The 13,527-nt window shown below is 40.0% G+C and overlaps 1 pseudogene; it reads right to left on the bottom strand.

The window, feature by feature from the left end:
* Positions 1-12,601: 12,601 nt before the first annotated feature.
* Positions 12,602-13,220, bottom strand: LOC114269034 (secoisolariciresinol dehydrogenase pseudogene; annotated as a pseudogene).
* Between the last annotated feature and the right edge of the window lie 307 nt (positions 13,221-13,527).

Consider the following 13,527-nt stretch of genomic DNA (forward strand, 5'->3'; position numbering starts at 1 on the left):
AGTAACCCAACCTTCACCCACAGGCATTCAGGCAGTTATATCACATAAGCAAATAGCCTCATGGTAAGCATGCTATTCATGGCAGTCACTCACACGCATGCTGTAGACGCGCCTGCGGAGGGGGGGGGGCCTTATGCTACTACAGTTCGGACTCACGATTTTGTAGTCGCGGTTCTTAATCTGAACTAAAGAGTCCAAATCTGGCAAATCGTTTTGAGAAACAGATTTTTGAAAAAGTAGTGCCAAACATGGACTGCTTTGCCAGATACAGAGTCGCCACCTAAATATTTTTTAATAGGGAAATTTAGGAAACCTTGACTCGATGCCGAAGGCCACATGTCCGTCATCACCGGAGTTGTCTCGGCTCGGGAGCTTAAATAACGATCGGGAAAGGTCAGCTATGAGCACCCCCTTTCACCCGGTCCGAAGACCAGCCTCTACTAACCATGATATCCGATTTTGAAAACATTATGTGTTTTTATTCCATTTATTAGCCTAGAATTACTATGTTATGCGCGCAACAAACAAGTATAGACTAGATTGCCTAATTTGGAAATAAGCATTGCATATCCGTTTGTTTTGAAAAGTGCTTTGGAATTTGCTACTCGCAAGTAGACTAAAACACGGATTTCAATGAGTTCTTCCAACTCAAACAATCCAACCTTCACCCATAGGCATTCAATCAGTTTATCAGATAAGCATTTAGCCACATGGCAAGCATACTGTCATGGCAACACTCACACGCATGCGGGATGCTAAAGCAAAAATACTTACATCATACTCCGTGCCAAAAAAGTAAACTAGTTAGCAAACATGCATGTCCTAGTTCATGTTAAAAATGGCTAATGCATCACATGCAAAAATGCAATCTAGGCAGGCTCGGCTAACCCTAAACATGGCATGTGAAATGCGATCAACTACAACATATTCAATTTGTGAATTGAAGTACAGATGCAGTTAGCGTGATGTACCGAGCCTAATGTATGTAATACAAACGTAAGGATGCACGCATGCATAGCATAAGGTATGCTAAATTAAATATGCCCTAGTCTACCATCATAAGCGGGTAAATAAAAAGGAAGAAAGACGTGGGGTTGGAAGACATATACACACTCACACACACTTATTACACAATTGCCCTGACTCGGAGGGTCCAAATGAATATTACAGTCCCAAATAATAAATGAATAAAATTATTACAGAATTTCTAATTAATTAAAAAAGAAAGAATGCAAAAGAAAGAAGAGGGTGGCCGCAGCCTCTGCCTCGGGATGCGCGAATGATGCGTGCTTGAAACCCGGCTCGCCTGAAAAACCCGTACCATATCTCTGCCACCTCTGTTTACACTGCCCTGTCTTTCTGAAAATCGCCAAAACCCTAGGACAGGTTCCTTGAATGTTGCAGAGTACCACCGGCTTAACAGAATTCCCACCGGCAGTCCAGGATTTCCATCGGCACTGTTTTGATTTATCGGCCATTCAAAGATTGCCGGCCGGCACTGAATTCTGCCGGTCGACAGAAACTTCCTGCAGAAGACAGTTTTGACAGCAAACAGAGAACAGACAGTGCATGGCATGGGGTTTTCAGGCACATGTGAGCATGGTCATGCTTCCTATCATGCTTTGAACTCAAGGAAGTATGACCTTCAATCCTCGAGCCATCAATGATGCATGATAACCCATGGGATCAAATTTGCCACTTAATGTAAAGATGCATGCAACATACAAATGAGACCCAAAGCCTTATCATGTCGAAGTCAAAGGCCCCCGCGACCGAGAGTTAAGGCGTGTTTCATCACTTGTAGTATGAACACTCCTTAATACTCACACTTGGTTTGACACCCCAAACCAAGCAATGCAATGCATGTTATGCAAACATGGTTCAAATGCAACATGATGCTAATTATTCAAGTCATGGCAAATGTTATGGAACTATCATGACAAATATGCAATGCTAAGCATGCAAGGTGCAAATGTGATGCAAACATGGACCAATTTGCCATAAAGTTAGCATGGGACTACATATTAATGAAACAATTATGCAACAAACATGAGACAAGCATGCAAGAGGGTCTTAAAGTGATAAAGGTGCAGGCCTTAATTCACCTCAAAACAGCACCAAAAGTGCTCAAAATGACAGACAAACCCTCATGTTAACATGCAAGCCAATAGACCCAAGGCTAAGGCACCAAAAGGGCCACTTCATTTCCAACAACAAGACCAAATCATGGCATGGTTTAGACAAGTAAAAACAGAGTTTTTGCAGACAAAATAGGACTCCAAACCCTCCTAATATGGCAACTAAAATGACTCCAAAGGAGTGTATGCATTAAAGTTCATGTGTAGGCACAAGAGGGCACACCATCAAGGCATGAAGGAGATCATACATGCACACGTACAAACATAATTCTTGGGCTGAAATAAGGTCCTAAGTGATGCCAAAATCATGAAGATAGTTCAAGCCATACATGTTAGAGGTCGAAATGCTCAAGGCTTACAAGCCAAAAACACAAAGGGATGACATCAAACCATGCAAGCATAACTGAAATGAAGGGCCAACAGACTTTAAACATGATAAAATATGCTAAGATCTTCATGGAACCGAGCCAACACATGCAAGAATTAAGGCCCAAACACAAGACACGATTCTAGGCCAAATGGGGGAGTATGATGCAAGTATACTAAGCATGCAAAGGGCCATAGATCCGGCCAAAAACAAAGTTCCCATATGACCCAAAAACACCCAAAAAGTTCTGAAATAAGGCAAAAGAACAAGCAAGCATGCACGTCACCCTTTTGGGCCAAAACTCAAGAAAACAAGACAATGAAGGGAGAGGGGTGTCCCTCCCCTATGCAAGACTTCAAACCATCTTCCTTACCACTAAAAATACACTAGTTTTCAGTGGTGAAGAGATCAAAACACTGAAGTAAACAAAGCCTTACCAAAGAGGCAACAAAAGGGGGCCAAACAAGGCCTAATAAGGTGAGTTTACACTCAAAACACAAAACAACCTTAATGAAAGTTCTAAAGCATGAAAATATAAACCTTTTTCATGTTATGCACAAAAGCTAAATCAGCAAGCAAGATAGGTAAATAACTATTGCAAGTTTGGGGAATATAAAGCAAGATGCTCACCCTTGAAGAACCTTTGAAGAACAAATGGTCCAGCCCTCTTCTTTTGATCAAAATCAGTCCAAAAACTCAAGAATCAACCCCCCAAGTCCCTCAATCTCGGAGCTAGGTGTAATAGTGTGTGTAATGGTGCAAAAGTAAGGTAAAAACACACTTTTGGGCCAAAAATCACACACAAAGGAGGAGAGAGAGGGAGATATAGAGATAGGTTGTATCTATATCTCTAAGCTCTGGTTTTTGGTTCCAAGTCTCTAACCTAGATCAAAGAGGAGAGGCTTCCTCTTATAAGACTCCCTCTTGCAAAGCTTATACAACAAGCTTGCTTAGAGGGACGTGTATGGAGGGAGGCAGAGTTGGTGCGAACTATCACAGCTGGCACAAAATATCTCCATAAAGTAGATGAACAGTGGTTGGTTGCCCAAAAATGTTATTTTGACAAAATTTAGTGCCGACCGACAATAAACAGTGCCGACCGGCAACAAACAGTGCCGACCGGCAACAAATAATGCCGATGGAAGCAAAAACCAGCCGGTGGCCTCTAGCCACTGCCGGTGGTGTGTGGGGATGCCTCACAAGGCATTCCCTGCCCCTCCAAGGCAAAACACAAGTGTTTGGTGTGAAACCAGACACTAAACGGTCAAGTTCAGAGATCCTGAGGTAGGGCGCGCGAGCCGAGACCTCCGGGAACTCCAAACGAACACAAACATGGATAATCACCGAGTGTTCCAAGCGGTGACGTCCAAGTCTTGAGGACGGTCAAAAATGGGGTGTCTACACATGCAAGGATGCTAAAGCATAAAACTCACCGAGTACTCCAAGCCAAAATAGAAGCTAGGTTAGAAATCCATGCATGATCTTAACTATACAGAAATGCCTAATGCAACACATGCAAAAATGCAACTATAGCAGGCTCGGCTATTCTAAACATGGCATATGGAATGCTACAGCTAACACGTATTCAACTTTGAAATTGAAATACAATGCAGTTAGTATGATGCGCCGAGCCCGGTGCATGCAAAACAGATGGATGATGCAAACATGCTATCATACCGTATGCTAATTGAAATATGCCCTAATCTAACCATCATAAGCAGGTAAATAAAAGGAAAGAAAGACGTGGGGTTGGAAGACATACATCACACTCACCCACACTTATTACAATTATGCCCTCGCACAGAGGGTCCAAATAATACAGTCCCAAATGAAAGAGTAGTACAGTCCAAATATTACAGTCCAAATAATGTACAAATTCCTAATTAATTTACAAATTAACTAAGAAAGCTATAAAAATTGGCATGCAAGCCAGGGACTGCCTTGATTCCATTCCATATGATGAATGATGCATGCCCGGGTTGCCTTTGTGCGGAAATCCATGACGATGCCCCAATTAGCCTCTGTTTGCACCTGTTCTTGAAATGCGTGCCAAGCCTCGGAAGACCGCTGATTCTTGATTTGCTGCAACAGAGAGCAGGAAAGGGGCATAGCAATGTATTTTCACAAATGTATACATGCCTCGATCCTCATGCCACTAATCACGCATCTCGATGCATGATGGCCGAGGGGTCGAATTGCACAATTCAATATAGGATGAATGCACATGAAAACACAACTAAAACCTAACTCCATCATGGACAATCCGGAGTGTCGGTGACTGGGGAATTGAGACACGTTCCGTCACTCAGAGTACGAAACGTACCTCGTTTCCCGTGCCCGGGCTAACTCCTATCCCAAACACGATGCAATATGCATGACATGCATGAAATGCAACTAAGATACAATCCTAACATACCCAATGTTATGGAATGGCATACAAGCTGCACGAGGTAATACACAACCGAGCATACGCAATGCTATGGATAAAATGGCATACGCAATGCAATAATGGGCTTACACCAACATGAGAGAGCCTCAGCCACACTCACATAGGAGGCCATTAGATGAAAACAAGACAACTCAAAATACGTGCACGCGTGCACGCAAACCGAGGACCGACCCTCAGGCACCGAAATGCCACTCTAATGAGACATGGCAAAGACATGGAATATGATATGCAAACATGCAAAAATTAGTAGCAAAATGAGGGGAAAAACAGCCCTGAAACAAAGCGAAATGATACCCGATGCATGGAATTTCTCCCGAAACATGAATTTTGGCGCATGAAATGGCCTGTAGCTATGCAATGCATGCATAATTTGAACATGAAGTATGAAGACAGAAGCTAGGAAGCCCCAAGAAAAGCATTTTTACAGTTCAAAGAATGGCCAAACAACAAACACAAATAGGGCAAAAACAGCATGCAAAAATGGCCCTAAATGTGAGATAATGAAGCAACTCACAGCTGCTGACCCCAAACGGATTAGGGCCCTTCAACAAAGTTGAAGAGGGGCCCAAAATATCATCTTTTACAGTTTATGGACAAGCCTAAATCAGTATACAAGTATGCTCAAAATGCCATGCAAGATAAGGCCCAAAAGAGGTCAAAACACAAAGTATACAAAAAATTCATCAAACAGCCAAAGACCCTTAATGAAACATGAATATGGGGTCAAAATAAGACTGTTTTCAGTTCTGTAAAAAGACCAAAAACAGAAGCATAATGGGCTAATAAATCATGCAAAAATGGGGACCAAAGAGGGATATAATGACAAGTGGCACATGGAGGTCCCAAACAGTGATGAGCCCTTCTTCAATATTGAATAGGGGCTCAAAATAAGCTCACTTACAGTTTACATCATGCTCCAAAACAGATCACACACAGGCCAAAAATACTATGCAAGATTATGGCATACAAGGGGGATAATGATGCAAGTGCAAGATGGGGACCTCAAATGACAAAAGTCCCTTAATGAAACATGAAATATAGCTCAAATAAAGGGTACTTTCAGTTTTGGCCGGAGCTCAAAACAGCAAGAAAACTAGCTAGAAAAATGTTACAAAATTAAGCTCAAAAAGAGGGAATTGACACTTACCCTTGAAGATCAAACTTTGGTTGCTTCTTGGCTTGAGAATTGGTGCCTCCAAGCTGCTGGAAAGCTCCCCAAGCTGCTGGAAATGGAAGTGGTGGAGTGGTGCTATGGTTTGATGAAGAAATGAGGTAGGATTTTGCTGTTTCTTCAAGGAAATGAGAGAGATGGAGGGACATATGTATGTCCAAGCTCAAGGAAATTCTTCCAACCCCTTTCTACAATATTGGAGGCCAGGTATATAGATCAAGGAGGGGGAGAAAAGGAGGGAAAAATTGGGGGGAAAACAAGCCAAGTTTCCCCCCAAAAGTTGTCCCCTCTGATACAGATTTTTGGGGGGAAAAAAGTGCATAGCTGTAATGTACACAGGATGAAGAGCAAGGCCGGCCAACTTTTGGAGCTTCAGGTGGCCGACCGGCCACCCCCCATGGCTGGCTGGCCAAGGGTCAAAAGGGCCAAGTTGAATTAGTGGCCGGCCACTTCACATTGCTGTCCTCCCAGGTGCCCTCAACACGACCCTGTGGTTCAAAATTGTCAACTATAAAACAAGAGAGAGAATAGGCCACTTTTAGGAGGGGTTCAAAAGGGTCAAGCAACATTAGTGGCCGGCCACTAACTTTTAGGGTCCTCCCATGTGTGTACATCACAAATATGTGGTTAAAAGTTCAAGAAAATGGTCCAAGGGTGGTCAACATTGGCTTGGAAGTGAGAAAAACGGGCGTCGGAGGGTGCCGGAGGATATATAACTGGTTTTTAAAATAATTTCTGGCCTCCCACCCTTCTACGACCTTCCTGGTGATGAAACAGAGGTACCTGCCAAAAATGAGCGAAAACCGATGCAAAACGAATGTTCGGGGGCCAGAACACGCAGTTCGGGGCCCCGAAAATTGCCTGTTAAGCACCGAAAGTGGCATTCGGCCACGAAGTGGGTCTCTCAGACCTTAGTGTCCCTCAAAAGGGAGCAAATAAGATGCATTCCAAAAACCGGAGCAATAGGAGATGGTTAAGCGGTCCCGAACCGAGGCACACGGCCAACGGTTCCGAAAACCGGGAACCGGGCCCCGAGATGGGCAAAATGGCCTACAGCCACAAAATGTAGCCCACGGCCACTGAGAGATGGTCTACGGGACCTCTCCCTCCCCTCAGGAAAAGAAACAGAGAAAAATCGAGTCTGGTTCGCAAATCGAGGCAAGGCACAGAAGAGGGTTTGGAAATCCGGAGGCAGGGCTCACGGCCGCGACTCTGAGACTTCTGAACGAGCACAATATGTAGTATCATCGAGCGCTCGGCTGGTGACGTCTAAGTATTAAGGTCGGTCAAAAATGGGGTGTCTACACTATGCTGCATTCTGTGCCATTGCTGGTCTAGGTGAACTAGATGCTGGTAAACTGATCGAATGAGAATAGATCGGTGTTTGCGGAGTGCTCTGTATTGATGCTATTGACTATTTGTTCTTTATCCGTTGAGTGACTGGCGAAAGCGAGACCAACATTGGCTGGCCACCAACGAGGTCTTCAGTTTTGTAACTGCCAAAATGAGTCCACACAACTTGGGGAATATCGAGTCTTTCTGAAGCTATGATGGTAAACTACCTAGCAAAAAGAAAGAAAGAAAAACAAAATCAAAATCGAACAGCACTTCGACCCCAATTCACAACAATCAAAACACAGTTGAACTGTAATCCCCATTGAACTCTGTTCTCAAACTTATATTGATATGAGCCATCCTATACAGTCTCACTGTAAAAGCACATATCAAGTAAAAAGAACCAAAACACCTCTACGAGAGGGGGAGGGGGGGAAGGTTACCCTGTCCTACATTTTTGGCATGATCTAGGATGTACTAATTCAAACAACAAGTTTCACAATATCCTATAAATGGGTGGCATCCTGTCTTATGTTGGAATAGTCACTATAGCTTCACTATATGCAACTAGGTCGAATGGTCAAAAAGATACCTCAGCAAGAATACCCAATATACCTTACACACCTAACACTGAGAAGTGAAAGGTGGATCAAGTGGTGCAGCAGGAATCCAGATCCAAGGGTTGTGTTTCCAACATGCCAAAGCCCATGACCGGTCAGCCTTTTGGTAAGCGTTTTGGGCAAGCCTCCGGCAAACTGTCTAGGAATAGCAGATGAAAAACACAGTGACTTAAAGTAACCATGCAAATGCAATGCAAAGAACATATAAGTGTAAATAAAATTTCACATCATGAGTTTCAAGTCAAGTTCTCTAACTCCCTAGCAAAGTTGCCAAAAATTGTAGCCCAACTTTCAGCTTTCCTTTTGGAAGGCGAATAGACCTATAGGTCGGACTCCACCTGTGGTTCTAAATCTGATTTCACAAGTGTAATGTGAAATAGTAGAAAACACAAAAAGAGTTCAAATCCGGAAATTCTTTTTGAAAAATTGATATTTTGAATCAAATGTCAAAAATAGATTGCTTTGCCAGATTTTAGAGTCACCACCTAAATATTTTTGGAAAATTTAGGAAACTCGAGACTCGTGCCAAAGGCCATTAGTTTGTCATCACCAAAGTGTCTCAGTTAGGGAACTTAGGTACGAGAGGGGAAGGTCATGACTTGAGCACCCCACTCGCCCGATCAAAGATCAGCCTTTACAAATCATGATGTGATTTTTATTTACATTATATGCTCTTGTTCCGATTATTAGCTATTTTTACTACGTGACGCACACAAGTATAGACTAATTTGCAAAGATTGGAACACATTGATTTCATGTTTGTTTGAAAATTATTTTTAATACCCGTCACTTGAAAATGTGAGTTTTTACATTAATCAATTTGTCTCAATTTTGGTAACTAGCCATCATCCACAGGTATTCAAACAACTATATCATTTAAGCGATTAGTCTCATGGAAATATACTTGGTATGGCAACACAATCATTCAAGGCAATATACTAAAGCAAATAAATGCTCACCTAGTGCTCTAAGCCAAAAAAAGGTGAAAGAGTTAGAAAAATACATGACCCTAGCTATGCAATATGACTAATGCAACGCACACATTATTTTTTTTATGGAGTCGGCTATGAGCATGGCATCTGATTTCATTCAAGACATGCGAGAGAGCACATATTCAAGTAATGAGTTTGAATGTTTGATATCAAGTTAGCATGATGAGCTGAACCTTGGCTGTATATAAGACAATGGATGCAAAACATGGTGTATGCTAACGAAACATGATGTTTCTAAACTAACCATCATAAGCAAATAGGTAAAAGGGAGAAACATATGGGGTTAGAAGACATACAACTTATTATAACATTGCCCTCATGCAAGAGGGTGCGAATCAAAGTCCGAAAATCCTAATTAAACTACTTATTACATAACTGAATGAATAAATTAAAGAATTAACTAGCAAACTAGGCTATTGCAACAAGGATAACCATGACTAGTAATCTAACTATCTAAGTTTAATTAACTATAACAATTATATATAAACAATAGTAATTATAACAAGACTAATAAATAAATTGATTACAACAATGCATGGAGCATTAATACACGAGGGTTGCATGCACAAGGTCCCAGAACAGCACTGTATGCCTTGGCTTGTTCTGTTTCACCTTCAGCCACTACCTTCTGTTTTCTGTAAAAGTACACTGCTGACCAAACATTGATGACCGCCGGCCCTAACATCAGTCTCCTCCCATCAATTAATTACAACAATTCTTTGTTGCTTCTTCTTAACATCATTCTCCTCCCATCAAACTGTTTGTATCTAGGCATATGAAACAATATGCAATTATCCATACTAGTTGTTTCCTTCTAATATAGTGGGCAATCTCTTAGGCATGCAAGTACCTTATGATAATCGAGGCCCAAGTCCTTAAGGAGTTTCCTAGTTGCATAAAATGACTTGGCAAAGTTTCACCATTTGGGAATGCATCCTTCAAAAGCTCAAGCAATATCATGAAAAACTTGTCACTCCATCTAGTAAGGCACTTGATATGCAATAACCGAACAACAAATGTGGGCATTGAAAACTTCTAACACTCAGGATACAACTCTTTTTTGGCCTCTTTTAATAAATTGAAGAATTTTTCGGCTTTTTCATCCGGACCTTATTTATTTCCAAAACTAGTTACTTTGTGAATAAAGCTTGATGGAGAAAGTCCAAATCCCTTGTATAGCATTTCATTCGTTTCATCACCATCATTCGAATAAGTTTTCCCGACATTCACATTGTGTGGCATAAGCGATGACAAATTCTGCTCATGAAAAATCCAACTAGTCTAACTTTGAAGAAGCCCGTTGATCATTAAATGTTCACCTAACAGGCCTTTCTCCACTAATTTGACATTACAACACCATTTACATGGGCATGTGGCTTCATTCAACAATGGCTTATTTTCACATACAAATTTAATAAATTCCTTGACCCCTTATATGTATTTTGGGTGAAAACCTATGCTGATTTATCCAATTTTTATCCATCTGACTTCGTTTTATACTACAAATGTCACTACCAAATCAACAAAGTTCAAAATTACCATTTTATTTTAATTAATCTTAACCTCAATTAAGTACCTTTTAATGCATGCGACATGACAACATTCACCTCTAACTGGTCTTTAATATGTTGGTTCATTCTACTATCCCATTTAGGAATGCACAGTCTATATTGTAAAAGTAGCCCATACTGCACTATTAATCTCTGATGAAATTTTGGTAGCATCTCCCTATGGTTCACCATGTACACGACATAGACTGGGTGTACCGCTACACGACATAGATTGGGTGTACCACTACACCTCAATGAGTTCTTCCACATCCTCTTTTCTAGATTTGTAAATGGATTACATAGCTAAAATCTTCAATAGATGAAGGTCAAAACCCAAAACCTTCAATAGATGAAGGTCAAAACCCAAAACACTTTCAATTCAGAACGACCAACCAGCTAAAGACTTCAACAAATAGGGATTTAATAGAAACATGACTTGTTTTAATTTTCTGCTTCTTTCTTTATATGACTTGTTTTTTAATAGTTCTTTTTTTTTGTTTGGTTATTTTTCATGACAATTGAAAATGAAGATTAGGATGAAAATGCAGAACATAAGAGCACAAACCAGAGCTTGAAATTAAACTAGAGCTTGAAATTAATTAATGTAATCCTAACACAAACTTGTAGAGGAACAAAGAAGAAGATCGATATACATATACAAATACACACACACAAATATATATATATATAGAGAGAGATAGAGAGAATATGAAACTAAGATTGTACAGGTACTAAAATTAGACTTTGATAAAAGTATAATGATTAAAGTGAGATTTTAGTAAAACTATAAGGGTGTTAATGAGACAACACAAATGTCACATGTGCTTCAAATGATAAATGGATGGAATTGTGAGATTGCTATTTGATTTAAATTATAAGAGATTGACTGTTACATTTGAAAATAAATGGACTAAAATGAGATTTTGGTGAAACTTCAAAGACACTTAGTGTAATTTACCCCTACGAGGAATACAAATAATTACAAGAATTATATAGGTCCCGACACTACTATGTGGTGTAATTATGGATTATCGCGTGTATGATAGTTGTCAAATTCTTATCAAATATTGTATTAGTATTTTGTGTTATCAAAAACTCATCAAGAGATTAAATCTTACATTGATATAGGAGTCCTAAACAACTAGAGATTGTTTGGGATAGGACTTCTAGAATATTCAAACTACTTGCTTGGCAAATCACTGGATATTATAAATAGGCGGACACCCCATGGGCTGAGGTATGCAATTTTTATGAATTTATCAATTAAATATTTTGATAATATTAGAGGACTAACTTGGGTATCAGAAGACCCCCGGTTACGGCTAGGGGTGTTTTTTCTTATAGATGACGATCACGTGGTGGTGATGATTATCTTCTTTGATGAATTTCTTTATCCTCAAATACAATATTTTTTATGTTCGTACCACTCCTATTATAACTTCCACCATTTTTATATTAAATAAACTTACCAAAAATTTATTTATTTGTTCTTTCTATTTCCCTCACTTTACCACTTCCGTCGTAATCGAACTTAGCTTTATATTCATCTGGATACCTTTTATTGGGTAAATTGAAAATTTTGTCATTATCAAAATATTTTGGAATTATGTGCGACATGGCTTTGAAAAATAAGGATATTTGACCTTAATATTTGGTTATGTCACTTCAATTTGTGGGTAAAAAGAAGAATATGATTTCAAGTGATTGATTTTTGTGTGGGTATACACTGCCTTTTCTTTTAGTTAAATTTTAAGAAGATTCTAAAAATACTTATTTTTCTACAGACTCATCCTCTTTACAATAAAAATATAACAAGATCATTATTTTAGTATTATTTTTTCTTTTTGGATATTACACCAGAAATGTTGAAAGAGGCAAAAAATAAGATTCTTAAATTAATAACCTTAAAAGTTCATATTTTAGAACTCTCAAACATATTTTTTATTATATCAAATACATCAGCTTCGATTAAAAATAAATTATTTGGGTTTTGCAAACAACCCAAAAGCTAGATTGATAATAGTAAATCCCCTATCTAGTGCAAGATTATGCCCACTCATGTACTTAGACTCATCACTCCCCAGATAAAGAGCAGCTTTAGCCACATCTTCTGAACAAGGAGCCACTTCTTTGAGGTTAGAATAAACACTAGAGGCATCACTCTCATCTATCTTGAAAAAATTCATTGTCAATGGTGTCAATTCACGCGAATCCCAAACTGTCCAAGCTCTGCAGCAACATTATTCGTCAGTCCTACCACAGCATGCTTTGAACTCGTATATGCGTGAGAAGCAACACCACCAACACTAGAAGAAACACTTCCGATTGTAATAATGCTACCATTTTTGGCTGGAATCATCACGCGAGCTGCGTGCTTGGTGCCTAAGAAGGCGCCTGTTAGGTTCACGCTAATGTCTCAATCGAACTTAAACTTTTCATTGCAAGAATGCTGGTTTTCGCTTCGTCTCCTGTAACTGCATTGTTGATCATGATGTCAAGCTTTCCATACTTGAGGATGACAGTGTTAACTGCACTTTCAATGTCTGATTCATTACTCACATCACAATGAACATAAAAAGCAAGTTCATCACCCAAGCAAGTTCACACCTAGACCAAGCAGAGCTATCAGGAAAGGACCGGGAAGTTGAGAAAGAAAAGGAGAAGTGGCTGGAAGAAGAGTTAGTTCTGAAGTAGCTCAAGAAGATCCAAGCCGATATCTCTATCTAGGGACTCCTTATGGCTTCACAGGTGTATCGACAGGTAGTATTGTCAACAATGTTCAAGGCTAAATTGTCCACTGATACTACGTCCGAGCAACTTGTGGGTCTGATCTTTCCTAGTGGTGCTAAGTCAATGCTCATTTTCTTTGACAAAGAGCGGCCGCCGGAAGGCTCGGCTCAAAATA

This window comes from Camellia sinensis, chromosome 4, assembly GCF_055761805.1.
Source record: "Camellia sinensis isolate YWXY chromosome 4, ASM5576180v1, whole genome shotgun sequence".
NCBI classification, from domain to species: Eukaryota; Viridiplantae; Streptophyta; class Magnoliopsida; order Ericales; family Theaceae; genus Camellia; species Camellia sinensis.